Raw genomic sequence first — 14,561 nt, forward strand, 5'->3', positions numbered from 1 at the left:
GCGCCCCCGCCCACTCCACTCTGAGCGCACGACAGCGGGCAAAACAACACGTGACCGCAGCCTCACGCGGCGGCCGCTGCGGATCCTGCTACCGGCGCAATGGAGGGGCGCGAGCGGCCACCAGTAGAGGTGAGCAAGGGAGGAGGCGGCGGGCTCGGGAGGCGGAGCCACCTCCGGCTGTGCCAAACCCTCCCGGTGAATCTCCAGGCCTGTGGGCCAAGGGAGGACCGAGAGGAGGAGGCGGGGCTCTCTGGCCAAGCTGATTCTAACAGGGAGTCCAGGAAGGCATGAGGGGGCGGGAGAAGGCCTGGAGGGGCGGAGGAGAAAGCAGCCGGCTATCAGGGTCGGGAGAGGGCGCCACAGTCGGGACCCCATTGGTGGGAGGTGGTGGGAGGGGGCGTAGCGCAAGCAGTGCCTGCCTGCGGCGCCAGGGTGCAGAGCGGGCACAGTCGCGGGACGGTTTGTTTGTTTATTTGGGAAGCGGGAGCCAGGTGAAACTGTTGCAAGGCTCTGATTGGTTGGGATAGGAGCCAATGGGAGGGTCCGGCAAGAAGGCAGCCCCGAAATCATTAGTTTGGCGGGAGGGAGGGGTGAGAGGGGAGAGGGGAGAGGGGGCGTGGCTGGGGTCCCAAAGTGGCTTCGCTGTCGGCTTGTGGCGCTCTCAGGCGGTAAACAACCTTACGCAAATAGCTGTTAATGGTGGTGGTAAACTCGTGCAAATCCCAGAGCCGTGGTGACCCGGGATGGAGTCGGGTGCCCTGGTACTCCCTGTCAATCACATAAATTCTCTGTTCCTGTCACAGTCTGGTTCATTCTTTCCAGCCGCACAAGGCGGTGGATCGAGCTTCTTGGGAGAAAGTGTCGGCACCCCCTGAAAACGGGTTGACGACCAGGGCGCTCAGAACTGCTTCCCACCGCCCTGCAGGCACTCCCGAGCCCGCTGCACCCCTGACAGAAGCCCGCGACTCTAAGGCACACGAATAACAGCGATGAATTCAAAATGAACATGATCTTTATTAATCAGAATGCACTTCTAGCCCACGAAACACAGGTTCCCTAAATACAGTGTTTCTGCCTATTTGATTAACGATGACTATGAAAGCACAAATTTGGGGGCCTGCAATGTATACAGCCATATTGGAAAAAATTGGACTCGATTCTTACTGAAATAACCAGTGTTGGGCTGTGAAGGTATTTTTCTGTGGGAAATGCTTTGGAAGGTGCCTTTAAAAGAATCTCAAAATATTGCTTTCCTTTCCTTGAGCGAGACCGAAAAACTTTAGAAAAAGAAAAGCTCATACCCAGAACAAAGGACCACGCTGAATGCATATTCTAGAGCACATTTCACATCCCTCGCGTCAACAAGAAGAAGAAGAGGAGCTTTGATGCATTTCAGTCTACAAGTTGACATCACAAAAGTAAGAACTACTGCCTCCCTCATTTCTGGAAAAACTGCCGGAGTGTAAGTGCAACCTCCTCAAGTCTCTCTCTCTCTCTCTCCCTCTCCTTTTCCCTTTCCCTCTCCCTCTCCTTCTCTCCCCCACCACCCCAGTTATTCCTCGACTAGGATTTTAGACTCCTCTCCCTCTCCCTGTCTCCCCCACCACCCCAGTTATTCCTTGACTAGGATTTTAGACTCTTAATGGTGGAGATGGGTCGTGAATTATCAAAGGAGTGACCAGGTTTGCAAAGAGGAATGGAGGGAGAGGAGGAGAGAAATACAGCATTTCTCTCTGAAAGAATGGAATGTCAGTTCACCCTTGCTCTAGGGTTGATATGGCAAAGGGTACTATTTATAAAATCCAACAGTAAACTAGGCAATGTGTATATCATAAAAATAAACCATATCTCTGCCCTCTTAAGAATTTGCTCTCTGTTAGAAACAGAACACACGTATTTGAATAAATGGCTCCTTTTTGATGCTATAATTTAAGAGAAAAAGAAATTGGTTTGGGTTGTCCCCCAGATATTACAAATATTCAATAACATTCCCTCTGCTGCCAATGGTTTATAAGTGCAATATATTCACAGGTGCTGGAAGCAGCCGTGGTTTCGGAAGGGAGCTAGAGGCAGAACGAGTGTGGATGCTGAGAGATCCCTGACTGTGACTGCTACATATTTCAGCTGCGTAGTCACATATATACAAGATTCCCTGCACTTACAACCAAAATGATAACAAATGCTTTCATTTGGGATTTTGTTTGATAGTCATTAGGATATTTTATAAGTCTTTCCAAGCACAAGGTTTTTTTCTTTTTTTTTTTAAAGAGAAATGTGACAAATAAGGCAACATATTTGAAAGTGCTTTGAGTAATAACATGACATTGAAAATATCAAAATGAATATTAAATGAAATGGGAAAATACTGGAGATTTTTAAATCCTCATGTCCTTTTTCCTGTACATATAGTTTTTACATAGAGCAGTAGGCTTACAATTTATATAATTTTGTATCCTGTTCTTTTCACTGAACATTATACAATATTTCCCCATATTATTATGCATCAGCATAAATATCATTTAAAATACAACATATTATCCAACACAATCAATGAATATTAATGTAATTAATCATCTGCTTTGGGGCATTTAGGTTGTTTTCATTTTTTTCAGTATTATAAATAACATGTCAATGAATATCTTCTACCTACAGCCTTTTAAAATTCCCATTGGGTAAAAACTGAGCACTGGAATTAGTAGGCTAAAAGATATGAATATTTAATACATTATTTTTCAAAAATATTATATTAGTTTACCCTGTCAGCAGACTGATTGTCAGCATTGGACATTCTTATTTTTAAAAAATTAGAGATAAGATGGGTGAAACGGTATTCCACTATTCTTTTTTTTTTTTTTTTTGAGATGGAGTCTCATCCTGTCACCGAGGCTGAAGTGCAATGATGTGATCTCAGCTCACTGCAACCTCGGTCTCCCGGGTTCAAGCAATTCTCCTGCCTCAGCCTCCCAAGTAGCTGGGATTACAAGTGCCCGCCACCATGCCCAGCTATTTTTTGTATTTTTAGTAGAGAAGGGTTTTCACCATGTTGGCCAGGCTAGTCTCGAACTCCTGACCTTGTGATCCACCTGCCTCAGCCTCCCAAAGTGCTGGGATTACAGGCCTGAGCTACTGCGCCTGGCCTCCACTATTCTTTCAATGTGCTTTTTTTTTTTTTTAACTAGTGAGATTAAACATTTATATATATTCACTGACATTATATTTCCTATAATATGTCCTTTGTGTTGTCTATTGTATTCTTAGTATTTTCTTCTTATGTGTAACTTGTTTATGTAATAAATACATTAAAACTTTGTGGTATTTGTTGCAAGTTTTTTTTCCCCAGTCTGTTGACTTTAAAAATCACATTTAACTTGATGTTCTTCTATTTTGAAAGATATGTAAATTGGGCACGATGTGATTTGTAGCACAGTTTGAAAGGGAGCTGTTGATACAAATGTCACCATGGTCACTTTTAAACTTCTTTTAAAAGATCTCATATATTTCAGCTTATATGCTCTTTTAAAAGGAGAAATAGGTTTCTTCTTTTGTCAACAAATTATAAGAGAGCATCTAAATTAGTTAAATTTTATTTATCACTCTGAAATAATACTTTATGAGACATTTTCTATTTTAAGGGGAAATATCTAGCATTAATCAATGTGTTAAAAAAAGAAGTGTGAAAATAATTTCTAAACTATTACAGTGAAAGATGAACAGTGCTGATCACTTTGTACCCAGGGTATATTATTTGGCTGCAGCAAAGTGGAATTAGAGCTATAGTGAGATGCTTCACAGAGGAATTTTACTTTGTATCTTTCCTAATCTGGCAAGCATGAGTACTTGTAAACTGGGAGAATGTCTGACTAGAACATTATTTTCTTCCTACAGGTCAACCAAACCTTCTCAGTCCTAAAGTTGTCTCAACACTGAAGCACTGTAGAGCAGACCATCATTACTGAATTGTACCAGATGCTAGAGCTTGTCTGACATACATTTAAATTTTCATTTTCCTGGACAACTTAATGATATAGAATAGTCATTTAGTTTAGATCAGATTCTCATAGGCAAAGTAAAACAGATATCTAGATGGTTTAGGCAAAATGTAGAGAATTTTTATTTGGCTTGAACTCACTCAATGGTGGCTTTAATGCTCTACCCTCTCTTGGTTATAGATTCCTGTCTCTTATTTTTTTTCGTTTTTGTTTTCATTTTAGGACAGTTTATCCCAGAAGGCTAAAGTTGCCTTGCATATTCAGTTATTACAACTGTAAAGTTTGGAATCTGCACAAAGCGTCTGAAATACAGATTTTTAAAACAACAGATAATAAATAATAAGACTTAAAAAATAGTTCTTGTTTTAGTTTGCCAATTCAACTCAAGGGATAAAAACACAAGCATTGTAACTGGCATTTTATGGCTATAAACTAATGTAAATGGATAAATAGCCACAATACCTTTAAAACCAATTCCAACTAATGAAGAAATATGCCTTTAATGATGTGTGCTTTTAAAAGGAATTTCCTGTGAGTCCTGTTTTAAGAAAGCAATTGTTTGAATTGACTTGTCAGTGATAACAAAAATTCATCTGCTTCTTTTCTTACATACATGATCATGAATATTCTAAACTCAACTTGTACTAAAATCAAAATGGGTAATTCAAGTGTGGATTTATTTAGTTTAAAAATTAAACTGTTGTATTAAATATGGACTACATTATTCAAGAGAATAAAACCTAAGAGGAAAAGTAACCGGTATCAAAAAACTATTATTCTTGTCCCATGTATAAATTATCTTCTAAGTATTAATTCTAAAAGCTTCATGAGCTAACGTCCAATTATGCTGATAAAAATGTGATGCTACCCTTGATATTAAAAAATGATGTTAGTGATGACAATTGCTTCTCTGTGTTGGGACATAAATCATGTACAATGAAAGATGCTTTCTACACTATGCAGGAATAAGGGCTGCCCTGTGATTTGTGGCTGCAGCCAGTTTGTAGATGATGGCTTTGCTTCTCAGCTTCTTTACTTCTGTGCTACTCAAAACCTCTGCTAGAGAAAACAACCATCAAATGCCTGACTGCTGCACACAGAACAGGTCTGTTTGCTGCTTTTGTTTCCTAGCAGTCTCCAGCGAAAGTAATTAGAGCAAATACATGGTTTAATTAGGCTCCTAAAGCTTTCCTGTTATCTTAAGAGTCAACTTAAAATTAACTTAGTTAAAAATCAAGCATTTCTTCCCACCTTCAAAAGATAAAAGTTTCATTTGGAAATAACTTTTACTAAGTAAGATAAACATCAGAACAATGAAGTCTGCTAGGTTTCACATAAATTTTAATGATTTAACATCATACATGTTCTCCATGCTAATATAAATCAATAATAGAAAATTTAGCTTAATGCTATGCTCTTCCGTATTAATATCATATAGCAGTATTTTTCTTAGTGTCAAAAGGCTATCAATTCATACTGCCTTGTCTTCAAAAGTTAGAATCTTTATTTTTTAAATCAAGTAGGATAATTACATGGTTAAATATATTATTTTAAAGGAGTTAGTATCATAGACTTATATTTTTCTTTGGATATTTAGAAAGCCAGCTGTCATATTTAGGATAATATGTATTATGTTTCTTGTTGTTTCCCCTCTCTCCACTCCTCACATGGTCCTGCAATATCTGTCAGATTGAACCCTTTGTTTCACTTTCATAGTCACCATCCTTGTCCCTGCCATAATTAACCCTACCAGAATTGCCTAAGTAACTTCTTAAACTGGCTTCTGCATTCTTCAGTCTCTTCTTCATATAGCCAGCAGAATATTTCCTTTCATATGTTCCTTTCATCATACAATTCCCTGCTCAAGGACATACAAAAGCCCCCCTCCCCCTTTCTCTGCTATATCAGAATTAAATAACTAACCCTAATATGTTTCCCTGTTCTCCACTGACACGACAACCAACCTCTTTTTCTCTCTTGCTGTATACAACCTTTTCTTCCAAATTTGCCTCCCATTCTATTACAGTACATTCTTGCTGCCCACACCCCCACACAGGTTGGTTTCTTAATGGCATTCTGTATATGATTTCTCAATTTCCACCTTTACTTAAGCTGTTTCCCTCTTTTTCCTCATCACCAACTGATGCCAATCATCTTTCTCAAGAATAAGATCAAGACCCAGAAAAAGGTTTCCTCCATCACATAATCCCACCGCCTAATCTCTTTAAGCATTGGATGTAGGTGGAGCTAAGGATTTAGTTGGTATTCATCCATACAGGCATATCATTGTTAAATGATAGTCATTGGTAAAATAACGAATACTTTTCTACCACTTAGTAAATAGCTACTGCCCTGAAACTGTTCCCCACTGAGTAGTCTTCTTGCCCACCCATTGTCCTGGCTACTACAACACCTCCGTTAGGACCTTTTACCTCTCCACTATCCCGCAACTACAAGGTTAACTACTGGCACATTGAGGGGCTTCCAGGATTCCATACTCAAATTTTGACTGACATACATTCTTATTGGTTGGCTTGTGCTACGCAGGTTGTTGAACAGTTAAAATTACCATGCCTGGATATAACTAATCCCAGAGTTGAGAACACGGTTCTAGGCTATATGCTCCTCGAGGACCAGGAATTAATGCTTGGTATAACAGTCTGGCAATTATCAGTACATGTTTGCTTCAAGGAAGGAAGGAAGGAGAAAAGAAGAGTGGGAGGGAGGGTAGTGGGGAGGGAAGGGAAGAGGATTAAAGGAAGGAAAGGGAAGAAGGAAGAAGGAAGGGAGGGAGGGACAAGGGAGAAGGGAAAGAGAAGAACAACAATGTTCAAGACTGGTCTAAAACATCAATGCAGACTACCTCCCCCTCCAAATCACTTGCAACCATGCCAAAACTCTCCATGACTGATGGCAAGGCTTGGTGACTTATGCCCAACTTAACATCTCTTCCCTCTCAAAAATATCACGCCCATTGTTTTCCTCATCTATCACAGGTCAGCAAATCTTTTTCTCACACATATTTCTTTCCCATCTTGTAGTTGTTGTTAGAAACCTCAGGAAATGTCTGTGCCCATTGATTTCCCCCTCCTGTCTTTAGTTCCATTTAGGAACAAAGAGAAGTTTTAACCTTAATCATGTAAGGTTATAAGTGTAAACTTACTTAATATTAGTCTTAGGGTAATGGTGATGATAAACCTCCATTAAGGAAAAGCACTTAGCAGTTCCTGATACCATTTTTTTTTCCTTTCTCATTCCTTCCACTAGAATATAAGCTCCCTATATTCACATATATTCTCCATGTATACTTACCTTGTATTCCCAATGCCAAGAACAGTGCCTGACACATGGTAGATACTACTCTCAATAAATATATGCTGAAGGAGTGAGTGAAAATTAAAAAAAAGTTTTGAAATAGAGATACCTCAAGGATCACAAGTGCTTTTGTAAAGGATCCCCTTAAGAATCTATACAGAAATCTTCATCTATCTGCTTTAATTAAACATGCTCTTTCTCAATCATCAGCATTCAAAATATGTCCAGATATATTTTATAAGCCTAGTTTGTAATCACTTTTATTTTCCAATGTTTCTCTAATTGTTAGTATTGCAACACTTTTTCTTTCTACTGTATTTTCATAGCAGATATGCAGACAGAATTTTCACATATTGTGAATTAAATGGGTTTCTTTTGGCAAATATATAAATCCAATCGGCGTTTATTTAAAATGTTTCTATTGGTAAAATGTGTTCTAAGTTTGAAGCAATCATTTTACAAACTGCTTTTGAAATACAACCATTTTAAGTTTCCTGAGTTTCTGTATTCAGTCTTTATTTTACTGTCAGATGATTGTTTATGAAATGTAAGTACTTTTCATTTGCCTCCTGAGTGGATGCTTTATCATCCCAAATGTTTTGTAAGCCCTCCTGAGGGCAGGGATTGCATTCTTCTACTTTTGTTTGCCCTTTCATGGTGTCTACTACTGCGTGGAACCCAGTAACTACTTGTTGAATGAAAAGATTTTACCTAAATGCAAAATACTACATAAGGTGATGAACTCAGAGAACAATGTATTATTTTTTGCAGAAGGTGAAATATCAGTCATTCAATACACTTTTCAGTATTTAGGGCCACTGCAGCTGTGAGTCATGTTAGAGAATACATTTTCTTTAGGCTTGTTAATCATCCCTCTTTGACAAAATTTTTCACATAAGGTTTATTTAAAAAGACAGCAATACAGGACAATAAATTATAATTATGAAAATAGCAGTGTAAGTTTAAAATATTTCTTTCATTAATTATATGTTGTTTCTTCCTCTTAAATTCATTATCACGGAGGATCATGAATTATTACATAAAGAATGTGATTTGAGTTCAGGAGTTAGAAGGCAAAATGTTTGTGCTTATTTTTTTCAGGACCTTTTCTAAATTTGAGACTAAGAAGTCAAAAGAGAAATAAGGAGGGAAAACTTTCATTTGTGGTCATGGAACAAAGAAATCTAGACTCTCATAGTGAACTGCTCTCTTCCTTCTATGACTGCGTTAAAAATACCTAGAATTGTATTTCTTAACCTGAGTCATAGTTACTTGGACATTCCGTTTATAGTTACTATTTAAACTGCATATATGTACTTATGTACTTTTCTGTATATATGATATATTTTGCAACATAAAACAAAATAGATACCTTAAGGCAAAATCTGGTCCAAAGAGGGAAGCATATTAATACTTCACACTGATTCAAAATTAAGAAACAAGTAAATCATTTTTTCTTTTTCCTAATTAGCATTCAGAAAGGAATAATGTTAACATTTGAATACAGCATTTAAGAAATGGTTGACATTTGCGTCTGAAAGGAAGTGTCCCTTGGAAAATAAAATTGGTGCTTTCAGTATTAAAAAATAAAAAACCAAACGAAGCAAAGTGTTTTGTCTACCTAAAAAGATTTCTTGAAAGATTAAGGTCCACCTGAAGACTTTTGTCACATGGTTCAGCACTCCCCTGGAATCTTCCAGGTGTAATAGAATCAAAGCTGAGAGTACTGCAAAGAGTGAGACAGGTAAACGGAGAAATCTTATTCAAAGTACCTAATTGTACAAGTTGATATTTATCAGAGAAAACTTACTTTTTTCTTGAAGCTTATTCATTTTCTATGATTTTGTCTGTGTATATGTGTTTACAATATAATTGCGGTTTTAGTATAATTTTTTCTCATGAACAAGATTATATATTTCTTGAGGATAGGGATAATCTATTGCCTGGCTTTCATGCTCCCTGCGTGGCATAACTCTGGTTAGTCACCTAATACTTTTGCTTGATTTTCAAATGCATACATGTCACATTCTGATAGCTTGTGACTCCTTTGTCTCATCCATTTTATACCCGAAAGAGTATGCTAGAAGATAGATATAACAGCCTCTTGTTTTGTAATGTATACCATCTGGAGGCAGTAATAGCCATTAATTGTAAATTTTTAGGGTGTTGGTATAATTAAAATGATTAAACTATAAATTTGAAAGCAGGTGTGATTTGGAATCTTGAAATATTATTCATTCTACAGACATTCAATTTAAGTTGATTATTTGGTATTCTTACCTACCCTAAATTAAAACAAAACAAACAAAAACTCACTGAATTTACTAGAACCATAGGCTTATGCCTAAAATAATAGCATGACATAATATTTGAGAAATGTATCTTTAAATTTCTATTACTTGAAGTACAAACTGATTTCCTCTCCATAATCTTTCTTTGAATTGAAAGTCTCATATGTTAAAATTTAATCATTGTCATAGTTTACAGTGTTACAAATTACTTTTAGCAACTGTATTGCTAAATACGGTCTCTAATTTTTAGAGATCTTTATTCAGCTTTGGCTAAGTGCTCCTCTTTCATAAGAATTGTACATGTATGATATATCTTTGTCTTACAATTTCAAGTACATACCCATAGCATACCACCTACTCATAAGTATTAATAAAACTTTCTTTAACCCTTCATGTCTCCTCGCGAACTAGTTGGACTGCCATTTGACCTTTGTTATGCCATAATGGAACCAGTATTTGATAATGACCACAATATTGATCTTTAGTAACAAGAAAGGTATGGAAAGAACACTCTACTGGAACTCAGGGGAGGTGGGTTCTAGTCCCATTTCTGCCACTTACTAGCTGTGTGATCTTAAGTAGGCCATTTAATCCCAGTTTACTCTTTAAAAAATGAGAGATTAGAACCCAGTCGTTTCTAATGTTTCTGAGACAGGGAGAAAGAGGACAGATAGGTACTCTCTGGTTTCTGTATGTTTAGTTTGTTTCTTATGTTGAATCATTTCCACAGAGAATGTTTCACTGTACTCTCAGAACAAAAAATGTAACAATGGAACATCTTAAAATAACTACAACTTTGTTTTCATCCCTTTTTTCTTCCATTCATTTATTCAAAAACATTTATTGCAGTTCAGATATGTTCTAGCTAGTGTTTAAGGTACTGCAGATATGGCAATGAATAAGACAGATGAGGTCTTTATACTCTTATGGAGTTTATATTCCAGTAAGGGGGTAGCCAAATAAATAAACACATTAGAAAATATTAAGTAGTGACAAATGCTATGATTAAAATGGAACTGGGTGATATGATGGATAATTTAACTATATTGAGTCATCAGGGAAGGTCTCTTCCAAAGGAGAAGACTTTGTTCTGAGACCCAAATGCCAAGAAGAAACCAGCCATGCAAAGATCAGAAGAAGAATTCCAGGCAGAGGAACAGAAGCTATCAGAAAGGTACAAAGGTATAAAAGCCTTCGTGAGCTTGGAATATTGGAGGAACAGAAAGAAGGCCAGTTTACTTTAACATAGTGCGATCAGAGATACAGGGGCCACATCAGGGAGGGGTTTATAGGACGGGTAAAGAGTCTGGAGTTTATTCAAAGTGCAATAGGTAGCCACTGGAGAGATTGTAGCAGGAGAATGAGATTACCTGGATTATGTTTTAAAAGGGCACTCTGGGTGCCACTTGAATTGTAGGTGGCCAAAAGTGGAAGCTGAGAGACCAACTAGAAGAATATTTTAGTGCTCTAGATAAAGATGGCTTAGACAATGGTGATGGTAGTGGATGTAGAGATAATTGCACAAACTTGGGATGTATCTGGAAGGTAAGGTCTACAGAACTTGCAACAGGATTGGATTTAGATTGTGAGGGACAGGAGTGAATCAAAGCTAACTCCTAGGTGTTTGGCATGAAGAGATTTAGTGGAGTTCTTATGCACTTAAACATTTTTACGGAAAATAGAACCCATTGAACATTAAACTCTATATAACTTCATTTTCCCCATCTTTTTGTGTACACACATGTGATTTTGTATAGTAGTCCCCTCTTATATGTAGTTTTGCTTTCTGTAGTTTCAGTTACCTGTGGTCAACCACAATCAGAAATTATCAAATGGAAAAATTCCAGAAATAAATAATTTATAAGTTTTCAATTTCACACCATTATGAATAGCATGTTAAAATCTTGTGCCATCCCGCTCCATCCATTCCAGGACATGAATCCTCCCTTTGTCCAGTGTATCAGCAGTGTCTTCTCTACCCACCTGTTAGTCACGTAGTAACCATCTGGGTGATAAGATTGACTGTCATGGTATTGCAGTGCTTGTGTTCAGGTAACCCTTATTTGACTTAATAATAACACCAACATGCAAGATAAGTGATGCTGGCATTTTGTTATAATTGTTCTATATTATTATGAGTTTTTTTTTTTTTTGAGACGGAGTTTTGCTCTTGTTGTCCAGGCTGGAGTGCAATGGCCCGGTCTCGGCTCACTGCAACCTCTGCCTCCTGGGTTCAAGCAATTCTCCTGTCTCAGCCTCCCAAGTAGCTGAGATTACAGGCGTCTGCCACCACGCCTGGTTAATTTTTGTATTTTTAGTAGAGATGAGGTTTCACTATGTTGGTCAGGCTGGTCTCAAACTCCTGACCTCAGGCAGTCCGCCCTCCTTGGCCTCCCAAAGTGCTGGGATTACAGGCGTGAGCCACTGTGCCCGGCCTATTATGAGTTCTTATTGTTAATCTCTTACTCTGCCTAGTTTATAACTTAAGTTTTGTCACAGGTATGAATGTACAGGAAAAAAATAACAGCAGATAGAGGGTTCAGCACTATCTACGGTTTCAGGCATCCACTGGGGTTTCAGAAAGTGTCCCCTGAGGATAAGGCAGAACTGATATAGCTGTAATCAGTGAAGCAGAATGTTTGAACAGTTTGATGTTATTTTTAATATTATTTACACAAACAACTATATGAACATAAATCCTAGCCCTTGTCATTTTCGGCATGGCTATATCAGTCTCATATATTCCTCTATTATTATTCCTATTATCACCCTAATCTTGAAATGTATTTGGTATTTTAAAAAATACTACCAATTTAATTTTTTGTCAAATTCCACACTACTTTCCCAGGTCTGTTTTCCATTTTTTATCAAATATGTATTAAGTACCTTCATGTACTAGGCAATTAATTACTGTCATTTTATTTTAAAAAATTTTAAAAATTGTAAAATTACTGTGTAACTCTGGAGATTAGCTTGCAGAAGGGTAGGTAAAAGGAGCACCTGAAAGCAATGGAGGAAGTTTTGTCCTACTTAGTTCCAAATATAGTATTAAACTTTTTTATGATGAATGCTATCATACATAATATGAATTAAATGATGGGTTTAGCTATCTTCATCTTTGAGCGGGACTATAAGAGTCTGTTGCACAAAAGCAGAACACGCATGAAGGTGATTCATAGCTTTATGAGAATGTTATTTTCAGATTATTATTGTGCTACCCTAGAAACTTTGTTTGGAAACAGACATTCAGTCTCTGATAGCTAAACAAACCAAACTGATGTGTCTTCTGCTACTGTTATTTCTCAGCTGGATATCCAATGCTGCATTGTTTGAAGTTTTCATATTCAGACTGCCCTTGAAATGTTTCCTCTGTTCTCCTTGGTTATTATTTCCTCTCTGAAGATGATCATACCTGCTTTCATCTATCCTTTTCATTTCATTTGCCAAGATACTGTCTTGCCACTTAAAGTTAGGTGAGGGGACTAAAAGAAGACATTAATAAAAATATTCCAAAAGGCCCTCAGGATCTCCATAGTAGCCAATGATCAACACCCATGGAAAACATGGAGTGAGAAGCTCTAGTGCTCATTTAATTTGGAATTACACTTATGTGTAGCATCCTGGCAGGGTTTTGTTATCGCTGCATTTGGGGTCATGGTTTTAAAAATTATGTAGCTCTACAAAGATTATTATAAAAACAACAGTCCTCTTCCCCCATTTTCTCCTCTCCAGAGGCAACAATATTCATCTCTTATGCCTTTATCTTTGATTCTTAGCTCATTATTTCTAAGCTAAGTGTTTATATTGTTATGTCTTGATTGTTCAGGTTTAGGTATCTGTTAACTTCTCTCTATGAAAGATCAGTATTTTGATCTATTTCACATAGATACATAGACAATCATATACACTCCACACACATGCACCCTTCACATTCCTTCATTTTTCCACTGCAGATATACTGTGTTTCCATTGTTTTGACTATGCAAATGCAATTAACAGGTGAGCCAGGTAACATACTAGGATACTTTGCATTTCCTCTATTACTTTGTATTCTTCTTGGAATTAATATTTTTTGGCTGTTGAATTTTTTGTTAGTAGCACTAATTCAACCATATATTTTCCACCTATTTTCTAAATATGCTTTCAATTTATTCAGACCCAGGAGGTCCTTGAGTTTTATTTGCTGTCCTATTTTCCAGGTGTTTTGCTGTATTCTTATTGAGTATTCCATTTCTGCTTTCATATTTTTTCATCTTTGAAAAGTTTTTTTTCTATTCTCTATTTTTAAATAGGATCCTATTATTTCATAGTTCAATATCTTCTCTAATATCAGGGATATTGATTTTAGTTATAATTATTCTCTCTGCATGTGGAAGAGAAAATTCATTGCCTCTGAACATCCTGGAAAACTGGAAGTGGTTAGACAGCAGGTGGCAAGGACAGATTTTTCATACCAGAAAGCTGGTACACTTTTGTTAAAGGTAACAGTCACCTAGGATATCTTGCAAGTCCGACCACATGCTGCTAACTGAGCCTTCAGTATTAGAGGAAATGGTTTTTAAAAATTCATAATGTTGGTGCATCTCTTACTTTGTGCTGCTTTTAACTACTAAGTTTTCTCACAAGAGAGAGAGTGCAATCCAGAGATAGCCAAAAGGAGGCATGCTATGCTTGTAGTTTACAATCTAATTTTACTTGCGGAACATGCACAGATGAAAAAAAACAATTACTTTCAATATGACAAAATGAAACAGTGATAATCAATAAGATGGTATTAGAAGGAGAGAAAATTTTGGCCCCAAGTATTTTTTTAGGAGGGTCTATTTAAGAGTTCTCTTCCTGATGATGGGATCTAGCAAAAATTAAAGTAAGGGAATTTTCTTACCACTGAAACTTACTTTAGATGACTTCCAGGTATCCACCATTAGGTTGAGATAGAAAGAGTAAGGAGAAACACAGAGACTAA

The 14,561-nt window shown here is 37.2% G+C and overlaps 1 long non-coding RNA gene across 1 annotated transcript; it reads left to right on the plus strand.

The window, feature by feature from the left end:
- Positions 1–3,309, plus strand: LOC115932235 (uncharacterized). Its single transcript, XR_004068551.3, has 3 exons — positions 1–129; positions 804–1,418; positions 2,032–3,309. It is a non-coding gene; the product is annotated as an uncharacterized lncRNA (long non-coding RNA).
- Positions 3,310–14,561: the final 11,252 nt, after the last annotated feature.

Source organism: Gorilla gorilla, chromosome X, assembly GCF_029281585.2.
Source record: "Gorilla gorilla gorilla isolate KB3781 chromosome X, NHGRI_mGorGor1-v2.1_pri, whole genome shotgun sequence".
NCBI classification, from domain to species: domain Eukaryota; kingdom Metazoa; phylum Chordata; class Mammalia; order Primates; family Hominidae; genus Gorilla; species Gorilla gorilla.